The sequence below is a fragment of the Lepidochelys kempii genome, chromosome 8 (assembly GCF_965140265.1).
Source record: "Lepidochelys kempii isolate rLepKem1 chromosome 8, rLepKem1.hap2, whole genome shotgun sequence".
NCBI classification, from domain to species: domain Eukaryota; kingdom Metazoa; phylum Chordata; order Testudines; family Cheloniidae; genus Lepidochelys; species Lepidochelys kempii.
The window spans coordinates 86,890,023-86,911,880 of NC_133263.1; positions in this window are offsets into that span (position 1 = coordinate 86,890,023).

Here is a 21,858-nt window from a genome sequence, read left to right on the forward strand (position 1 = left end):
GGCCATCACGTACAGCCCCCAGCTAAAACCTCTCCAGCATATCATCAATGATCTACAACCTATCCTGGAAAACAATCCCTCACTCTCACAGCCCTTGGGAGGCAGGCCAGTCCTCGCTCACAGACAGCCCCCAATCTGAAGCAAATACTCACCAGCAACTACACACCACAGAAACACTAACCCAGGAACCAATCCCTGCAGCAAACCTCGTTGCCTACTCTGTCCCCATATCTACTCTAGCGACACCATCAGAGGACCCAACCACAACAGCAGAGGCTCATTCAGCTACATGTCTACTAATGTAATATATGCCATCATGTGCCAGCAATGCCCCTCTGCCATGTTCTTTGGCCAAACCGGATAGTCCCTACGTAAAAGAATAGAGGACAAATCGGACATCAGGAACTGTAACATACAAAAGCCAGTAGGAGAACCCTTTAATCTTCCTGGACATTCTATAACAGATTTAAAAGTAGCTAACAAAAAACTTTGAACACAAAAACTTCAGAAACAGACTTCAAAGAGAAACAGCAGAACCAAAATTCATTTGCAAATTTAACACCATTAATTTGGGCCTGAATAGGGACTGAGTGTGGCTGGCTCATTACAAATGAGAGGCTCATTTGCCTCTCCTGGAATTTACACTTCCTCATCTATTATTGGGAGTGGACTACATCCACCCTGATTGAATTGGCCCTGTCAACACTGGTTCTCCACTTGTGAGGTAACTACCTTCTCTTCATGTGTCAGTATATTTATGTCTGCATCTGTAATTTTCACTCCATGCATCCAGTGAAGTGGGTTCTAATCCACAAAAGCTTATACCCAAATAAATCTGTTAGTCTTTAAGGTGCCACCAGACTCCTTGACATTTCAGGAAAGATGGGGACAAACTGGAGAAAGTCCAGAGAAGAGCAATAAAAATTATTACGGGTCTAGAAAACATGACTAATGAAGGAAGATGGAAAAAATTGGGTTTGTTTAGTCTAGAGACGAGATGACTGAGGGGGGACAGTCACGGGGCACAGACTCACACAGCAGCGCCTCCTACTGGTCGCCATTGGGGAATAAGCATCCAGCCTCCAGAGCACCTCCTTCAGGCAGGTGTCTCACCACCCCTGGCCCCCATGTCCCTCCTGGACCCTGGTGCCCTTGCCTTGGGTGCTGCCCCCTACCAGTACCCCCACAGTTCTGGGTCTCCTGCTCCCAGGGGAACCCCCACCCACTATCCCCACCTCAGTCTTAGACTACTGCCAGTCACCAACTAGCCCCCACTCCCTGGGGCAGACTGCAGTATAAGCCACTCATCACAGGTGAGGGGGTTTGGACCTGCTGTTTCAGCCTACCTGTGGCTGCCCCTACAACCCCCCTACCTAATAGGCCTTTCCAGGCCAGAGCCCCAGCTTCTCTGGGCCTTCCCCAGCCCTGCTCCAATCTAGGTGTCCTGCTCAGCACCTTGCAGCCAGGCCCTTCTCCCTCTACAGGCAGAGGGAGACTCTCCTGGAGTTTCTGGCTCAAAGCCTTTATAGAGCTAGTTGGGCCCTGATTGGGGCGTGGCCCTCAGCTGCGACCACTTCCCCCAGACAGTCAGGGTTTCACTCCCTTCCCCAGCCCTCTGCAGGGCTTTTCCTACCCCTTCCGGGCTGGAGCAGGTGCTCACCCCACTACAGGGACATGCTAATAGTTTTCAAATACATAAAAGGTTGTTACAAGGAGGAGGGAGAAACATTGTTCTGCTTAACCTCTGAGGCTAGGACAAGAAGCAATAGGCTTAAATTGCAGCAAGGGAGGTTTAGGTTGGTCATTAGGAAAAACTTCCTAACTGTCAGGGTGGTTAAGCACTAGAATAAATTGCCTAGGAAGATTGTGGAATCTCCATCATTGGAGATTTTTAAGAGCAGGTTAGACAAACACCTGCCAGGGATGTTCTAGATAATATTTTGTCCTGCCATGAATGCAGGGGACTGGACTAGATGACCTCTAATGGTCCCTTCCAGTCCTACAATTCTAGTTTTCTATATGCAATAAACTAGGTCGTTTGGCTGCTTATATATTAGAACCATCATATTTAAGAAGACCAACAGATACTAATGTAAAATACAGAAAATATGTTTTAAGTTTTTTCTATGACAACAATCTCTCACATTTTGCCAAACCCAAAAGAGAGCTGATAGACTTCCACTATCGGATGGGAATAATGGATCTGGCAGCAATCTATAGTTGGAGGCACAGAAGAGGGTCAACTGTTGTTGCAGGATATTTGTTACATAACCCAAGTAAGGCAATAGACATTAAAGACGTTAATTAGTGCCCTAAAGGTGCAAACCACCATTTTGCACAATTGGGCCTTATTTACAGCCAAATCCTGCATTTTTTACTCAGGCAAAGTTTCTGTTGAAGGCAATGGGAATTTTGTCTGCATAAGACAATACACAATTTGGCTCTTATACAATCATGTGTACAACTCTGATAGAATCCTTGTCTTGCCTTTCGAAGCAAACTGTTGGAAATTTTATTTTTACATAGGAAATTCTGTCATTATAAAAATCTGAAAATATAGATTCACATCTTCTTGGTACCAATTCTAAACAGCTTTAGTGTACCATTTTGGTATCAGGGTGGATCTTCCACACATATTGTTTGTATGCAAAGGAGAAAGAGAAATTGCCTATAAATAAAAGGGAAGTTAAGCCATTTAATAACATTCCTGCTGAAGAGAGAGTACTTTGCATGCTGCTGAAGGGAGAGTCACTTCAAAGTACAGTACAAAAGTAGCTGTGGTAAATAGAGCAGATAGATTTTATATATGTTGGGCATTCACTCATTATGTTCCTAACTTCCACTTATTGGCATCACTTTCCATTGAATAGGCCCAGTAACTTTGAACTGCAGTAGAACTGCAGTGCTATTGAAGATCAATACTCTGACAGCAAAGAAATTTTGTCAAGGAGTACAATTTTCAAAAGCTCCTAAGTTACTTAGGAACCTAAGTCCTACTTTCAAATGCGACTTAGGCATGTCTATATAACATCCCACTCTTCCCAGACCAGGTCAACAGACTCGGCCTAGTGGGGCTCTCAGTAGCACTCTACAAATAGCTGTACAGACGGTGCTCTGAAGTTAGGCCTCAGGGTGCAGCTCAAGCTCTGAAGCCCAGGGAAGGGGGTGGGCTTCAGAGCCCAAGCTGCAACTTCAGAGTGCTGTCTATACAGCTATTTTTAGAGCGCGAGTGTGAGCCCTGGTAGCCCAAAGCTGCCACCTGCTCCAAAATGCTGTGTAGATACACCCTTAGGAGTTAAGTCCCACTGATTTTCAATGACAGTCAGGCTCTAAAATGCCTACATCACTTTTAAAAATAGGACTTAGGCTCCTAAACAATTAGACACTTTTGAAAATTTTACTGAAAAGCTTTTACTCATTTAACACAGTTAGATATCAGTAAACACAGGGCCTGATCCTGGATAGTGTTGAGCACCCTCAATGCACATTTAGGTGTACCTAGAAAGTTGGCCATCTGTGCTTAATATTCAAATTTATCTATTGCTAAGTGGATTAAACTTGTCCTCACTAAATTCTAACGCTATGTCCAGCCAGATTTCAAAGGTTAAATTGCCCATTACATCAGGTATCAGTGAATTAGCCCCTCTATGTCCAGCAAGGATTTCCTGTGACAATGGAATATATGAATTTTACAAAACCAACACCTGAAACAACTGCACAAACAAGGAGCTTTGACAAAGCAAAAACTCCATTAGCTTCCATCCACCATTCATTTGGAGGTGAGCAAAGAATATCCTACAACAAAAATGCAAAGGGAAAAAGGATTCACCTTTGTTGTGCCTGTTGGCCTAAAAACATTCCTTGGCACCTTGCCTGTCAGCAATAACCAGACCACAGTTTACCCTTGAATTGGCTATTTGCAACTCAGAGGTAACCCATAGGGATCAGATGCCCTTGGCCAGCTATTTTGGGTCTGTTGGATCTTCTCTGGGAAGTGCTGCAACAGCTCAGGGGCAGGAAAAGTATTTATAAGATAAAATTTGCAGATCATAACTAGTCTAAGACCTTGCAATTCAAGATTCAGCTAGTTGGAACTAATGTTCTTATTAATATTTATTGTAAGGCTGCTGAGTCCCATATAAAGCATACTTTGTGCATTATTAATCTGCTGCCATTTGATTTGTTTTGAGTGTAGGAGGGTTAAAAGTTAATAAGATGCATTATATTATTTTTATTTTTTACCATGATTTTCTACCTTGAAGTGTGGGAGCTACACAGGCTAACCAGCTATTTTCTACCACATTTTTATTTACTGGAAAGTTTGCTCTGAGGTTATAATGGATCATTAATTTTTAAAACTGCAGCAACAAGATTGATTTACTTATTGCAACAGCCATTGCTCCAGAGTACTAGGCAAAAATAGTCTCTCACTTTGGGGTAAATTTGTCCTGCACATGGGTGCACACAACACCCATTTGGAGGCAGTCAGTTTTGTGGCCATTTGTGATGGCAGCATTTGGCCCATTGGCTCAGAATTCATCTCAGATCAAAAGTGAAAATGCACGAAATGGACAGTCTATATCTGTGCACCTCACAAAACCACTGCTTTGCACTTTTTGGCCAAGCCAGTATCAGCTGAACCTTCTTTCCTAATGTTTCCAGTTTCCTTCCTGGTGGAAAGGAGAGCATTTCCTTGTTAGAATTCCTACTGTGGGCAGTTATGAATGGATGCACCCATGGGAGCATTACAAGTTACTAAGTTTAATAAATGATTTGGCATGATTGCTAGTTTCTGTACCAGAGGGGTCCCACAGTGAAATAGCATAGGGAGGTGTAGGTCAGAAATAAAATGCATTGGCAAAGTTGCAAGAGCCTATCCATGCTACATCTGGTTCTTGTCTGCACTATATCCCTCACTTTCATGAGAATTATACATTTACTCCCTTTTCTTAGAAGTAACTCACATCAAGCATATATTATAGCAAGCTATAAAAGTCCAACACAGGGAACATCTTGACAAAAATGGCAATGTTAGCTAGTATATTGACAGGCTACATGGTTTGGATTGGTAGGGCTGAACCAGAAATGTCAGAGTCCAAACTGTATTATTGATTAATTGTGTAGAATTGGGAAAGTCATTCAGGGTATGATCCAGAGCTCATTGCATGATTTATTTCAGTGGGCTTTGGGTCATGCCCTTAGGACTTAAATCCTGCCCTGTTGAAGGCAAGAGGAGTTTTGCTACTGATTTCAATGTACGCGCAAGTAGTCCCTTTTCTGTTCTCTGTCTCTACTTGACAGGATTTGAAGGAATAAGGTGTTGTAAGGCAAAATTACTAGGTGTTGAGTGCTATCAACTTCCACTGAAGTCAGTGCTATTTGAGAGTGCTCAGAACCATGCAAAATTCAGCCCTAATTAGTGAACGTGCTTTGAAAAATATAAAACAGTATATAAATGCTGAATAGTATTTTTATTAATAAACATTTTATTAATGACAATTTATTTACATTTTGGGGATTTTTGTTTTAATAGAGGAAATCAATGAAACCCCTCCAACGCATTATTAAGGATCTACAACCTATCCTGAAGGATGACCCAACACTCTCACAAATCTTGGGAGACAGGCCAGTCCTTGCCTACAGACAGCCCCGCAACCTGAAGCAAATACTCACCAACAACCACATACCACACAATAGAACCACTAACCCAGGAACCTATCCTTGCAACAAAGCCCATTGCCAACTGTGTCCACATATCTATTCAGGGGACACCATCACAGGGCCTAATAACATCAGCCACACTATCAGAGGCTCGTTCACCTGCACATCCACCAATGTGATATATGCCATCATGTGCCAGCAATGCCCCTCTGCCATGTACATTGGTCAAACTGGACAGTCTCTACGTAAAAGAATAAATGGACACAAACCAGATGTCAAGAATTATAACATTCATAAACCAGTCGGAGAACACTTCAATCTCTCTGGTCACGCAATCACAGACATGAAGGTCGCTATCTTACAACAAAATAACTTCAAATCCAGACTCCAGCGAGAAACTGCTGAATTGGAATTCATTTGCAAATTGGATACTATTAATTTAGGCTTAAATAGAGACTGGGAGTGGCTAAGTCATTATGCAAGGTAGCCTATTTCCCCTTGTTTTTTCCTACCCTCCCCCCACCCACCCCCCCGACGTTCTTGTTAAACTTGGATTTATGCTGGAAGTGGCCCACCTTGATTATCATGCACATTGTAAGGAGAGTGGTCACTTTGGATGAGCTATTACCAGCAGGAGAGTGAGTTTGTGTGTGTATGAGGGTGGGGGGGTGAGAAAACCTGGATTTATGCTGGAAATGGCCCACCTTGATTATCATGCACATTGTAGGGAGAGTGGTCACTTTGGATAAGCTATTACCAGCAGGAGAGTGAGTTTGTGTGTGTGTGTTTTTTTTAAAAAAGGGGGTGGGGGGAGTGAGAAAACCTGTATTTGTGCTGGAAATGGCCCACCTTGATTATCATACACATTGCGAAGAGAGTGGTCACTTTGGATGGGCTATTACCAGCAGGAGAGTGAGTTTGTGTGGGGGGGGCGGAGGGTGAGAAAACCTGGATTTGTGCTGGAAATGGCCCAACTTGATGATCACTTCAGATAAGCTATTACCAGCAGGACAGTGGGGTGGGAGGAGGTATTGTTTCATGGTCTCTGTGTATATAATGTCTTCTGCAGTTTCCACAGTATGCATCCGATGAAGTGAGCTGTAGCTCACGAAAGCTCATGCTAAAATAAATTGGTTAGTCTCTAAGGTGCCACAAGTACTCCTTTTCTTTTTGCGAATACAGACTAACACGGCTGTTACTCTGAAAAATGAAGGAAATATAAGTTATTGTGATTTTTTGTAAAGATATTGACTAAATTTACTATATCTTCACCCAACCCTCCTCTACATAGGCTGTTTCCAAGGGAAGGAATCACAGTTACTAGGGCCATGGCTACTCTTACTGGGAATCGATGCTGCTGCTATCAATGCAGCGGGGGTCGATTTAGCTGGTCTGACCCGCTAAATCAACTGCAGAGTGCTCTCCGGTCAACTCCGGTACTCCACCAAAATGAGAGGAGTCTCCCATTGATGCAGCATGGTGTAGACACGCATTAAGTCTACCTAATCTACATGAACTCCAGCTAAGTTATTCATGTAGCTGGAGTAGTGTAACTTAGGTCGATGTACTTCAGGAGCATAGACAAGGCCTACGTGTATCCATTGAAGAAAATAAATTCATGGGTTAAAAGGCTTTTAAGCCTGTGACTGAAAAGAAATGTATATAGATTATTTGCTTTATAGTACAGTGAACTACAACTTGCAGAATACTGGAGTTCATGTAAGGTCACATAAAATTGGAGCTGATTGTGTCTTTTGCATTTACAGTTCAATGACTATGTGTATGAATAACCCTTAAAAACAGCTGACATGAAATATCCCTAGAGTCCCTTTGTCCAGGTTCTGGCAACAGTTTTTCCTACCCCTCCTGATAAATCTTCTTCTGAAGTCCCAATCTTTTCCCTTTTTCCAACATCACCGTTTCTTAACAAATTAAGGACCCCAATCCTGCAACCATTACAGAGTTAAAACTCCCACTGACTTCAGGTGGTATACACCAAACTGTTGGCATGTTATTATTTTATAGCACCTAGACATGTGCTTGATGTTTCACAGCAGATACAGGTCCAAGCCCCTATCTAAACATGAGTTCCTAGGGAAGAGGAGGGGTAAGAGGGCAATGCTTACTGCAATATGATCACAAGGTTACTCAGCTTGTGCATGTGTAACGCATCGTGGTGGTTAAGGTTTGGGCTTGTTTTTTACATGTGTGTAAACATAAGGAAGATAAAAGCTCAAAGACTGCATATAGTTGACTCACTTGTAAGTATCACAGAAGAGCTGAGTTTTCAGGAGGATTTCAAATGAGAAGAGGGTGGTCGCTTGGTGGACCAAAGCAGCGAGGCCTTCCACACATAGGATGTAGCATCAATGAAGACATAATGACTTCAAGGCTGCCATCATTTGCAGTGCCAAATTAGATGGGACCACAACCTTTAGGGCTCTGTCAAGAGGAGCGGAGCACCTCACAACTCCTGTTGAACGGGGTTGAAGGAACAGGTGTTATTCAGGCAAAATTCCCACGTAGTTTAATGGAACTGTTGCCTTGCCTTGCACGGTCTTAGTCTCACTCTCAGTAGTGCAGGTGCAATCTCACAGACCTTTCTACAGTTTTCTTATTTAATGTGCCATGCTCAGTTAAGTATATTCCCTTCCCCCCCCAGCAGGCTATTAGTACCGTTCCTCATGTTTCATTTCATTACTTGACTATGAACTGCTTCCCCTCCCATTCTTTGACTGTCTTGTCTATTTAGGCTAGAAGCTCTTCAATCCACGGACTACAGAGTTGTACAGTGCCTGGCACAACTGTGCACAGAACTTAGGACCTCTAGGAGCTACTATAAGAATAATAAGCCATTATAATTCACTTTTCACTAAAGCAATGTCATTAAAATTTAAAAATTCTTTTGTTTTGGAGGGAAAAACCAGACCTTTTCAGCAAAGTTTCAGGTTAATTCTAATTTTGATAATTTTGCATTGATTATAGAATCATAAAAATGTAAGGCTGGTTCGCTGGAGGAAATACTGGTTACACAAGGGCTCTTTAACCTAGTGGAGAAAGGTATGACAAGAACCAGTGTCTGGAAGCTGAAGCCAAATGATTTTAAATTAGAAGTAAGGCACAAATTTTTAGCAATGAGGATAGAACAAACTACCAAGGAAAGTGGTGGATTCCTCATCTCTTGGTGTTTTCAAATCATGACCAGATGCCTTTCTGGAAGATATGCTTTAGTCAAACAAGTTTTTGGGTTCAGTGCAGGGTTTACTGGGTGAAATGCTATGGCCTTCTTTATGCAGGTAAGACTAGATGATCCAATGGTCTCTTCTGGCCTTAACAGAGATAAAAGAAACAGATTCATAAATTTGATTAGTCTGCATCTATTTAACAATAAGAAAGCCTGCAATTTACAGGAACTCATATGTGTTGTAATACTCACTACAGAAATACATGATTTACCAGACTCCTTAAAATGAAGTCTCTCCTTTCTCACAGCATCTGTTCTTGTTCCCTTCCCCCAAGGTTACTTGATAAAGGCATTAGGCTAGAGCCACTTTAAATGCCTGCACTCTGCAGTGGAAGTGGAATACGTCATTATTTAATATTCCTAAAATTGCTCTATTGAATAAGGTGGTGGGGGGGAATACCTGGTTACTTCAAACCAAAGAGTAACGAATCTCAGCCTGAGTAAAGGGCTTTAATGAAAGTTTTATTCAGAGTAAAAATCCCTGCTTCATTTAGGTATGTCCTTTGTATTCTTTCACTGCTGATAGTAGCAACAGTCAGTATCATTTGGAATAAAAACAACAAGGAGTCCGGTGGCACCTTAAAGACTAACAGATTTATTTGAGCATTAGCTTTTGTGGGTAAAAACCTCACTTCTTCAGATGCATTTGGAATGTAATCAGACATTGTGATAACAACAGGATGGCTGATAAAATAGTCTGTGGATCCTAGCACCTAAAGAAATTCATTTTGTAAGGCACAGACCGCTCATTTCCTTTTGTCCTTTGTCAAAAATATTGAATCCTATACTGGACAAACTATTCTGTGAATTACTGAAAATGTATATGGTGTGTTGCTAACTCATTGCATTAGGTACGTTGGGAAGTTCCACTGAAAACCAAGGGCCATATTCTGAGCCTAGTTCCATGCTGTATCCACCCTGTGCTGCGCAGTACTGAGGGGGGTCAGATCTGGTGCTAATGTTCAGCAGACATGAGTCAGTGGTTTGGATGTGCTGTCTGGAGAGGAGAAGGGGAGGTACGCTTGTTAAAACAAGCTGACTGAGCAACAAGACATCAGTCCCGCCATTCTCTCCCCTGTGCTAGAGCTGTAGAATTTGCAGCCCTATGGCTGTGGTAACTCTCCAAGCTGATCCTGCAGTAGTGAGGGACGGGACCAAAGAGGGGCTACTTACCATTGTCAGATAGAAAAAAACCTTAAAATGTTGATTTTGCTCAATTTCAGACATTAAAAATAACAAGGAGAGCTGAAACTCAAGCTTTGGGGAGTGACAGGTTTCCTTTTACAACTCTTCTGAACTCCTCCTTTCCAAAGTGGCCTGTTGGACAGAGGTTCTTCCCTAAAATACATATATTAGCTAATTTGAATAAGATTAACCAAATCTGGTAGACACCAGAATAGGGCGAGTGCCGTGTTCCCCCTCTAAGTCATGCTATGCTATGCAGAAGGCCATCGTGAGGTTCAAGCACTGGAAGTCGGGGTAAGAGTTTCTTTCTGCAGCATCACACTACACCTCAACTCTGTAGGAATTCTTTTATTAGGACATAAGATGAACCTTGATTCCTGATCACAGCAGGCTCAGAATTCTCTCAGAAAGCAACAGATGTTCTTTCAAGTTACTGGACTTGGAGGGTTCTTCCAGGAGAAGCTTTTGTAATGCAGGATGATGGGAATATAAGACTAAGGGGCAAGCCCAACCCCCTATCATTTCACATAGAATGGAATTCTTCAAATAAATAAACTACATTATTAAAGACTATCTTATAGCTCAGCTGTAAACAAGAATTTTGGTGAAATTAAATTCCAGTACAAGGAAATTCTTTGTAGCCAGAATGGGGCAAAACCTCCCTGGGTGTAAACTGTCATAGTTGCATTGAAGTCACTGGAGCTATGACAATTTACACCAGCTGACGATCTGGCTCTAAGGATATTACAAAAGAATTGTATAGATACCTTTTTAAGGCATCTTAAAAGAGCTTGCTTTTGACATAGACAGGATAAAAAAAAGAGAGTCCACAAACCTCAACCTTACCATTCAAAAGGTAATGCCAATCTCTGAGATCTAGAACAAGACAAGCTACTTCTGCCTTTTTTCTTCCAGCCAGCAGCAACCTCTCAGTGATGACCATGTTAAAAGCATCACAGATCTTTGTTTCTCAGAATAAATGTTATTCATTTTACAAGAGTGACCCTTTACCTTTTCAGAAGTTTAATCAAGGCAAAACTACAGGCATCAAAGATGTTTTCCCAAATTCAGGTTTATTGTTTCATTATTTTTCTTACTGAATATATACAGGAATGGTTTCTGTGAAATATACTTAGCTACTACTGTAAACTTAAAATATGTACTTAGTTTTATATCACTATAGTCTAATCATATTGAATGTGACTGACTCAATATTTATCTAGAGAGAATATTTCCCTCAATCTTTGTGGGTATGACTCAAGGTAAAACAAAGGAAGCTATGGTCCAAATTTAGATCTCATTTACAGCAGCATAAATCCACATGAATGCCAATGAAGACCAAGAAATTACCCTAGATTTATACCAGTGTAACTGAGAACGAACACTTTCCCAAAGAAATTATAATTATCAGAAGTGGTATATCTATCCTCTCTACCTCCTAATGATATTCTTTCATTCCATACCCTTTTCTTTAAAGCTGCATTCAAATCTACTGTGACTTTCCAAGTAGCTCAGGGATTCTGGTTCACCTTCTTATGACCGATGGCTTTAAGGAAGAAATTTTTCTGGTTAAATAAATAACTAAGCCTGACACATTCTGTTTCTAAATACTGGAAAGCACGATGGAATTTTACACAATCAGTTCTGTATCACATTCACTGTATCAGAAAACACATGTGCAGATAAGCTTCTTTGTTAATACCTTACACTCACTAAACAATATTTCTTTCTGTCCAAAAGGTGTCCTTCCCTCCTTTTCAAAGCACAGCCTTAACTTTGATTCTGAGACCACACTGGTGCAATATCCATTCCCAATATCCTCATACTGCACACACAATCCTCTCTCATCTCATCCATTGAGGTTGTAGCTATCCTTCAGTTGTTTTCTGTTAAAAGAATCATCCAGAACTCAGTTCAATAGATGTCTCAGGATATTTTCTCCTTTAGCAATAGATCTGAAATTTCAGTTAGAGTGAATGTGAGACTGGTCTGTGCAGCAAAGGAAAACCTCCCAAAAGTAATATGTGGAAAACATGATTGGATGGGCAAGAATATCTGCTGTCTGGATCTACTTGTGAAGGAGCAAAACATACCAGAGTTATTTCAAATTCTTGATGTGATCTAATGAATTGCTTTGACTCATATAATTAAGAGCCCAATCCTATGAATCCTTAAGCAAGTCATCTTATTGTGATCACTGGGACTCACAGGAGTAGTGACTTCTTGCAGCACGTCCACAGTAACACAAGCATGCAATGTATCCAAACTCTGAAATTCATGTTACACACACACACAGGAGAGAAAATGGTCTGTTCACAAGCAATCATATTTTTTAATTGCTGTAATGGTGCTTAGATACTATGGTGATAAACATATTACAAATGCATCGGATAACCCATGTGAACTAAATCATGCCTTTCCGGATGAGCCTCATTAAGTATTTAGGCCCAGATTTTTAAAGGTATTTAGACATAGATGTTGTGATGCTGAGCACAGCAAACTGATTTAGGAGCCTAAATCTCATTTTCCAAAGGAATTTAAGCACTTCAGTCTAAATTCCATCAACAGTCAATGGGATTTAGACTAAGTGCTTAAATCCCTACTGAAAATGAGATTTAGGCTCCTAAATCTAGGCTTTGCAACACCAAGTGCTTTGCCACACCGAGTGCAGCAACACAAATGCCTTTAAAAAACTGGGCCTTACTATTCAAAATCTGAAAATGAATGGCCATTTTCAACATATCAGGGCTTAACAGTGCAGGCATTGACTTGCTTTTTGTAACGTGCTTTGAAAATGAAAGCACTATACAAGTATCATTATTATTTATAACAGGCGTTCTCAAACTGGGGGTCGGGGCCCCTCAGGGGATCACAAGGTTATTATATGGGGGTTGCAAGCTGTCTGCCTCCACCCCAATCCCTGCTTCGCATCCAGCATTTATAATGGTGTTAAATATATTTTAAAGTGTTTTTAATTTATAAGGGGGGGGTCACACTCAGAGGCTTGCTGTATGAAAGTACAAAAGTCTGAGAACCACTGATTTATAGGATTATAATGTATTTAATGATTTGCTATTAGCTAATACTTCCTTTTGTGACATTGATTCAAATCTTGTCATTATTTTAGTCTTGCTACTGAACTTGTTTAGATGATCAGCTGAGTGAGCTAGTTTACTGCTCATCTGAATTTCTGTCATTAACTGCCGAAACACATACCATACAATCTACAACACCCTTGTCAGAGCCACCTGTACTTCGCCATCATTTGTTCACTGCTAGCTATTCCACTGCTTAATGGACTGTAGAACATCCTAGCCCATTAGCCAGTGGTGACATGATGTATAATGTTGATGTATTTGGTAAGATGACATCTTGTTGCCAGCAGCCAATAGGCAAAGCAACTCTGATGTCACCCTATGGAATGGAGAAAAGTGATCTGGGGTTGAGATTTTGATAAAATGGGTCCCTAAAGTTAAGGTTCTAAGTCTGTGTTTAGCTGTCCAAATAAATGGCCTAATTTTCAAAAGTGCTGAAGAACCAGACGCTCCCATGGACTTTAGACTATGTCCTTTAACACAGCATACTGTCTGACAGGTGAAGTAGCCTTGGTATAAAGGTAAAGGGACCAAGATTGTTTGAAGTGCAAGGAAAAGCATCATTTGTTCAAAAGACCATTGGTTCTTGCACAGGTAGCATAAAGGAAAGAAGAACGGAATATTCTCAGAAGCTACCGATAAGGCTAAGACAAAAGCTACCCTGCATTCATTCAAAAATTGCATCACTAATGTCACTGCTGGGTGGTACAAAATACCCTGCTTTAGGGCTCTGAAATTTGACAAATCTACCTTTCACCCTGAAGGTATCGGTCATTATTACTACGAATACCGGCTCTGCCAGGAAAATGGCATGCCTTACCTTTTAAGGACTAGATTGTAGCTCTTAGCCCCAGAGCCAAGCAGGAGGGATTCTGCCCAAGGAATGCAGGAGCATACACACTGCACTGCATCTTGGGATGGTGCAGCATGCACCCCTCTCTGCAGATAGCCAGTGTTGGCTTCGGCAGGGGGTGGAGTGTCTCAGCCCTAGTTAGTTCCTACCCCTTCCTTCATTTGAGACAATCTGTCTACCCGCAGACGCATGAAGAGAACTGTTCCTGTACTACCCGGCTGCAAGGACTGATTGTCCTTGATCTTTTTGCATAGGGCAGAGAGGGATCGGGGGGAAGACACCTTGCATTCTACTTCCCCTCTGTGCCCCCATACTAGCTCTAGGAACGATCTGGCCCTAAGCTAATGAACTAGGAAAGCAGTTTGCTCTCTGTATAACTTGGGAAGCCCTTCACTTGTCAGGCATCCTCGACATGTGGATCCCAGGATGCATTAAATCAGTAGTTCCTCAGTACTTGTCCAACACCTCTGATTTATCAGAAAGGGACAAGAGTGTTTAGGAGGGAACCCTTCCAGAAATCAGATCATGGCTTTGTCTCTTTGATTATTCAAGCATTAGACTATTTTCTAAGACTGCCAGGAAGGGAGTCAGTTAATGGAATTTTTTATGTATGAAAATTTGCCCACTAGGATCTGGATTGAGACCATCATCTCACTTCCCATAGGAAACCTACAATCCTTTAGGTAAAACTTTCTTCACTAGCAGCCAGGACCAGAATTGAAACAATATCTTGCAGCAGAGGTGAAATGCTTCATAGCCCATCCCTCACCAATCTCTGAGCCATGTGGTCCCTCAGATACAGGACTAGATACTCAGCTGATCTAAATCAGCCATTGAAATCAGTGATTACACCTGTTTAGGAAATTGTCCAGACTTCTAGAGACTATTTTACTGTAAATCATTTAGTTTCATATTCCTTTTAAAAATATATAAAGTATAACAAACTGAAAACTAACTGGCCACCAAATACTTGAAAGGAATATTTGGGCTGAAAGAGAAATTTATAAAACCAATAAATAGATAAAACTAATCTCCAAATACACAGTGCGTTTAGCTTTCTCCTTTAATACAAACCTTTGTGGCCAGGAAAGAGACTCAGCCTTAAATATGAATGACCTTGTTTTGGTTTATTTTTATTATTGACATGGGACCCTCATGTGCATTTTTTATAGTGAATATGAATACAGCCTCTGTTTCTTATCTTCAGTTAGAGGGACATAAATATGTCCAAATTTCAGCTGGAAATTATCTTTTAAGATATAAGAAACTAAAAAATAAAACGAAACATTTCATATATGGTGACTCGTGTGGTCTTGGGAAGGTATTTTTTACACAATCGACTCCTCGAGCAAAAGAGCTCCCTCTAAATAAGTTTAGAGGAGGTCACTGTGGGGAAATAATCAGTTAGACAGCAGACTTTCGGATTTGTAATAAATATAGTCAATTATTGGAGGAGGAGCTTTTATTTTTGTTATGATAGCTGAATGCCCAGGAAATGTGGTGTTTGAAAATGTTTTCAAAAACTGAATTTATCGTCAGTTATTGTGTTTATGTAATACAAACACAAAATTACATACGCACACACATACCATGGCACCCACTCAGTGAAACAGCTTCATCTTGAATTTTCCAGGATGACACAATAAAGCTTTAAAAGTACCTCAAGGAAGTAACACTGTAACGGTTACTCATCCAAGTAGGCACTATACTGTCAGGCATATAACACACGGATACCAAAGCACAGCTTGGCCCGATGCTGCCTGTAGCCCTGTCCACAGCCAGCCTCCATTTTTCTAAGGCTCTTGGAGACTAATTATTCTAGCAAGCCAGAACTCAAGACTGCTCTTCTTCTCGAGCTGCTCTGTAAAAGCCTGGGTTTGGTGGTCTGCACTGCCACAATCTATTTTCCAAATATCAAGGAAAATACAAGCACAAATGCTTTTCATGCCTCCTCCTACAAGGTGCTGAAGGCTTCCAGTGAGGTGCCAACTCCCACTGAAGTCAATGGGGACTGAGGGTTCTCAGGCCTTCATAAGATCAGGGCTAAATTTTTATTAGGAGATTTCTAAGTGTATATATAGATTAAGCTAGGATTTTTGAGTGCACGACAATTCACCAACATCTTTGTGTGTGGGGGGGGGCGCAAACTTTCTGCAACTATGATGTTCATGAGAGATGTCTGAAATTGGCAAACATCCTGTTCTGAATCTGTATTCAGTTCCCTCAGCCTCCCCCCCAACACCACACAAGAGCGAACACCCTGCTTTCTTTCAGGGCCTGTACAGCTCCCCTGTTCCCAAAGAGAACTACAGGAGCTTTGAAGGATTTTTTCCTTCCACAGCTGCCACTGAAAACTTCCAAGTGTGCATGTAAAATGAGGAGAGGGGCCTATAATATGGAGAGAAAAGCAGCTCAAGTTAATACAGCCTCAGGTTGTATTAAGAGGTGCTGGTTTAAGTTTAGGGATAAGGAGAGTATTCATAAGATCCTTGCCAGTTTCCTTGCTCATTCCCACCAGAGTCTGCCCTCTCCAATCTTGCTGAACCCAACTCCAAACTGCCCTTGAAGAACTGCTTCCTCAGCAATCCCACAAAGGTGGAATCCCCACTTCCAAAAGTGCAGGCACCTTGCCATGCACAGACTTGGAGAAAAGCATGGGGCTCTTACCTGGCTATGTTCTGTATTCTCAAAACAAAGAAATGCTAAATGAGGAAGTGTAGACTGTGCTGTAAACAGTTTAGCAGATCTTGAGCCAGCCAGTTTTCTGACATGTTTTATGTTAAGACTAGTGTACTAACTAAACCACCACTTTATACTGCTATTTTGGGTTGATCTCTGTCTCCTGCTTTTTTTTCTTACATACACACACACACACACTCTTCCTTATTCTCTGGGATATATTTGAAGAAGAAACACACCACTTAAAACCAAAGTGCTATACTGGACCTTTCTTCCCCTTTGTCTCTGATGCTTTCACACGAAGACTAAACAAATAATTAAATGTAGTATTTTGGATCTTCACTCTCAGGTAACCTGCTTTGCCAATATCAATATAATTCATCATAAATTTTAAAAAAGTATTGCATTTATGTCAATGTATTGGTTGGATTATGGTAATGTACTAATGTAATGTAATGTAATAATTTTGTTAATATTTTACTCACTCAGTCATTGCTTGTTATTTTTTTAATTAATTATTGCTACTCTCCATTACTTCTTTTAGCTAAACCATTTCAAGGTGAATTACAAGATGAAGCTGTGCCTTCTCCAGTTTTGATTCCATTTCCTAAGCCCACTGGAAACCAAGAAGAGCTTTCAAAAAAGGAAATCAGAAATTATTAATTTGTTCTACTTACATGTTGCCATAGTTTAAAGAGATGTTACTAAGCTGCTTTTCTATTGTCCACAATTAATGTGGAAAGTGAGTAACAGGTCCATGATGTACTAGGAGACACACTGAAGATTAAGCTTAATTTAAAATGCCAGAAAGAAAAAAAAATCTATTATCACGTTTCATTACAACTTTATTGTAAGAGCTAGGTTGTGTATTAAAATGTCTTTGGTGGGCAGCACAAATCTTCCATTCTGTAAATATATGGATAGTCATCCAACTAAGTTAATTAGATGAACTAACTTCTGCTAACTGACAAACCTTAGCATTTAGATATTGTGTTGATTGGCATAAATTTGTCTGTCATAGTTTACAGCTCATCCATGTCTGCTCTTATGTGCAGTTTCACATCCTCCACTGCCACCAGATACCACTGAATAACAACTCTGATATGAAGTATAGGAATTTGTGATTGAGAAGTTAAATGATTTCCATGGTCGAAGTCCCATGAAAATTAAAGATAGAATCCTAGTATTGTAGGACTGGAAGGGACCACAAGAGGTATTCTTGTCCATCCCCAGCACTCAAGGTAGGACTCAGTATTATCTAGACCATCCCTGACAGGTGTTTGTCTAACCTGCTCTTAAAAATCTCCAGTGACAGAGATTGCACAACCTCCCTAGGCAATTTATTCCAGTGCTTAAGCACCCTGACAGGAAGTTTTTCCTCAGGTCCAACCTAACCTGCTGTTGCTGCTATTTAAGCCCATTGCTTCTTGTCCTATCCTCAGAGGTTAATTTTTCTCCCTTTTCCTTATAACAACCTTTTATATACTTGAAAACTGTTATGTCCTCCCTCCATCTTCTCTTCTCCAGACTAAACAAAACCAGTTTTTTCAATCTTCCCTCATAGGTCATGTTTTCTAGACCTTTAATCTTTTTTGTTGCTCTTCTCTGAACTTTCCCCAATTTGTCCATATATTTTCTGAAATGTGGTGCCCAGAACTGGACACAATACTCCAGCTGAGGCCTAATCAGTGTGGAGTAGAGCGGAAGAATTACTTATGTCTTGCTTACAACACTCCTGATATTTGCTTTTTTTGCAACAGTGTTACACTGTTGACTTATATTTAGGTTGTGATCCACTGTGACCCCCAGATCCCTTTCCACAGTATTCCTTCCTAGGCAGTCATTTTTCGTATTGTATATGTGCAACTGATTGTTCCTTCCTAAGTGGAGTACTTTGCATTTGTCCTTATTGAATTTCATCCTATTTTCTTCAGACCATTTCTCCAGTTTGTCCAGATCATTTTGAATTTTAATCCTATCCTCAAAAACACTTGCAACCCCTCCCAGCTTGGTATTATTCACAAATTGTATAAGTGTACTCTCTATGCCATTATCTAAATCACTGAAGATATTGAATAGATCCAGACACAAAACTGATCGGGATCTCACTTGATAGACCCTTCCAGCTTGACTGTGAACCACTGATAACTATTCTCTGGGAACAGTTTTCCAACCAGTTATGCACCCACCTTATAGTAGCTCCGTCTAGGTTGCATTTCCCTAGTCTGCTTATGAGAAGGTCAAGCAAGACAGTATCAAAAGCCTTACTGAAGTCCAGATATAGACATTATTAAGAGCACAAGAGCAAACCATCTCACTGCATAGGAAAAATGGGATGTATTGCAAGAGACCACCATGGCTTAACCAGGAGATCTTCAATGATCAGAAACTCAAAAAGAGAGTCCTAAAAAAGTGAAAACTAAGATATCATTAAATGCATTCCTTTTGTGCCTGTCCAAAGCTCCTCTATAGAAACTAAGAACATCCCTTTGCCTTGCAGTTGACTTTATCTTTGCATCCTTTGAAAAGGTCAGATTTACTTTCCATAGTAAAAAATGTGGATTTTAGTCACCACTGGAAAACCCTATTACAGTACTCCATTCTTTCCCTTTATTTAGTTGGCTGGTAGAAGATCTGGAAGATGAACTTCCAGAAGTTATCAAAGAATGCTCCTCATTGTCCACATTATTTTTCTCAGAGTTCCACATCAGAGTATTGTAGCAATATTCAGCTATGCCGATGGATGGAGAGAAACATTTTTGAACTGGCTCACATCTCAGCAGAATCACTGGCAGAAGTGACTGACAATGCATTGGCACATGACAAAGCAGATCCGTCTATTCAACAGGAAGAATATTCAGAGCAGTTTTTTAACACAGCAGTGAGGTTGGCAGCCATCAAAAACTGGTAATGTCATAAAACCTGCCCTTCCGCATCATAATAAACCAAACTGTGGTATGGAGACTTGGCACTGACAGGAGGTATGTGCGGGTAGGTTGTTTATAGGAACAAGATGTTCTGTTGCACTTCTGAGAAACCTGTTAACAGAATGATTTTTCTATCACTCCCCTAGGAATTATCTGCACAACAAGACCACTTCATGCCTGACAGAAGAACATACTAATGAGTGATCCCTTTCTTGCCAGATTTGCTTTAAAGTCTCACAACCCTGTCTGAAAACATTTCCCTACTACTTTGATAAATTATCAGAGTCCTGTTCCACATCTAGAAAAAGCTCCTTCTGGTCCCATAATAGCAACTTAGTGACATATGGAGCTAAAAGACACACGAAAATTGCCTCTATTTCATGCAATCAGAGGATTTTTAATTTTTTCACAATTTCTGAACCATTAAGATCCCTACTGATCATTTCATTTGTTCAGCCTCTGTGTGAAGGGATGCGCATATCTGAGTGAAACACCAACTTAGGCAAAATCTGCTGCCATTATTTGGTATCTTGAGGAATAGCCTTTGTCCGCATTTCATATGTACTATCATGAATCACTGTTACCATGGGTATAATATGTACATCATCTGCCGCATCTTGCCCTAGGCACTACATAGAGCATGAGGGTATTCACATACTTAGGTTTCAGAGTAACAGCCGTGTTAGTCTGTATTCGTAAAAAGAAAAGGAGTACTTGTGGCACCTTAGAGACTAACCAATTTATTAGAGCATAAGCTTTCGTGAGCTACAGCTCACTTCATCGGATGCATACCGTGGAAACTGCAGAAGACATTATATACACACAGAGACCATGAAACAATACCTCCTCCCACCCCACTGTCCTGCTGGTAATAGCTTATCTAAAGTGATCATCAAGTTGGGCCATTTCCAGCACAAATCCAGGTTTTCTCACCCTCTGCCCCCCCACACACAAACTCACTCTCCTGCTGGTAATAGCCCATCCAAAGAGACCTATACTCTCCTGCTGGTAATAGCCCATCCAAAGTGACCACTCTCTTCGCAATGTGTATGATAATCAAGGTGGGCCATTTCCTGCATAAATCCAGGTTCTCTCACTCCCCTCCAAAAACCACACACACAAACTCACTCTCCTGCTGGTAATAGCTTATCCAAAGTGACCACTCTCCCTCAGTCAGAGACAAACACCTACAAGATCTCTGTCAAGCTTTCTTACAACTACAATACCCACCTGCGGAAGTGAAGAAACAGATTGATAGAGCCAGAAGAGTTCCCAGAAGTCACCTACTACAGGACAGGCCTAACAAAGAAAATAACAGATCGCCACTAGCCGTCACCTTCAGCCCCCAACTAAAACCCCTCCAACGCATTATTAAGGATCTACAACCTATCCTGAAGGATGACCCAACACTCTCACAAATCTTGGGAGACAGGCCAGTCCTTGCCTACAGACAGCCCCGCAACCTGAAGCAAATACTCCACATACAACCACATACCACACAACAGAACCACTAACCCAGGAACCTATCCTTGCAACAAAGCCCGTTGCCAACTGTGCCCACATTATCTATTGAGGGGACACCATCACAGGGCCTAATAACATCAGACACACTATCAGAGGCTCGTTCACCTGCACATCCACCAATGTGATATATGCCATCATGTGCCAGCAATGCCCCTCTGCCATTTACATTGGTCAAACTGGACAGTCTCTACGTAAAAGAATAAATGGACACAAATCAGATGTCAAGAATTATAACATTCATAAATCAGTTGGAGAACACTTCAATCTCTCTGGTCACGCAATCGCAGACATGAAGGTCGCTATCTTACAACAAAAAAACTTCAAATCCAGACTCCAGCGAGAAACTGCTGAATTGGAATTCATTTGCAAATTGGATACTATTAATTTAGGCTTAAATAGAGACTGGGAGTGGCTAAGTCATTATGCAAGGTAGCCTATTTCCCCTTGTTTCTTCCTACCCCCCCCCCCCCCAGACGTTCTGGTTAAACTTGGATTTAAACTTGGAGAGTGGTCAGTTTGGATGAGCTATTGCCAACAGGAGAGTGAGTTTGTGTGTGTGTGTGTGTGTCCCGGGGGGGGGGGGTGAGAAAGCCTGGATTTGTGCTGGAAATGGCCCACCTTGATTATCATGCACATTGTAGGGAGAGTGGTCACTTTGGATGAGCTATTACCAGCAGGAGAGTGAGTTTG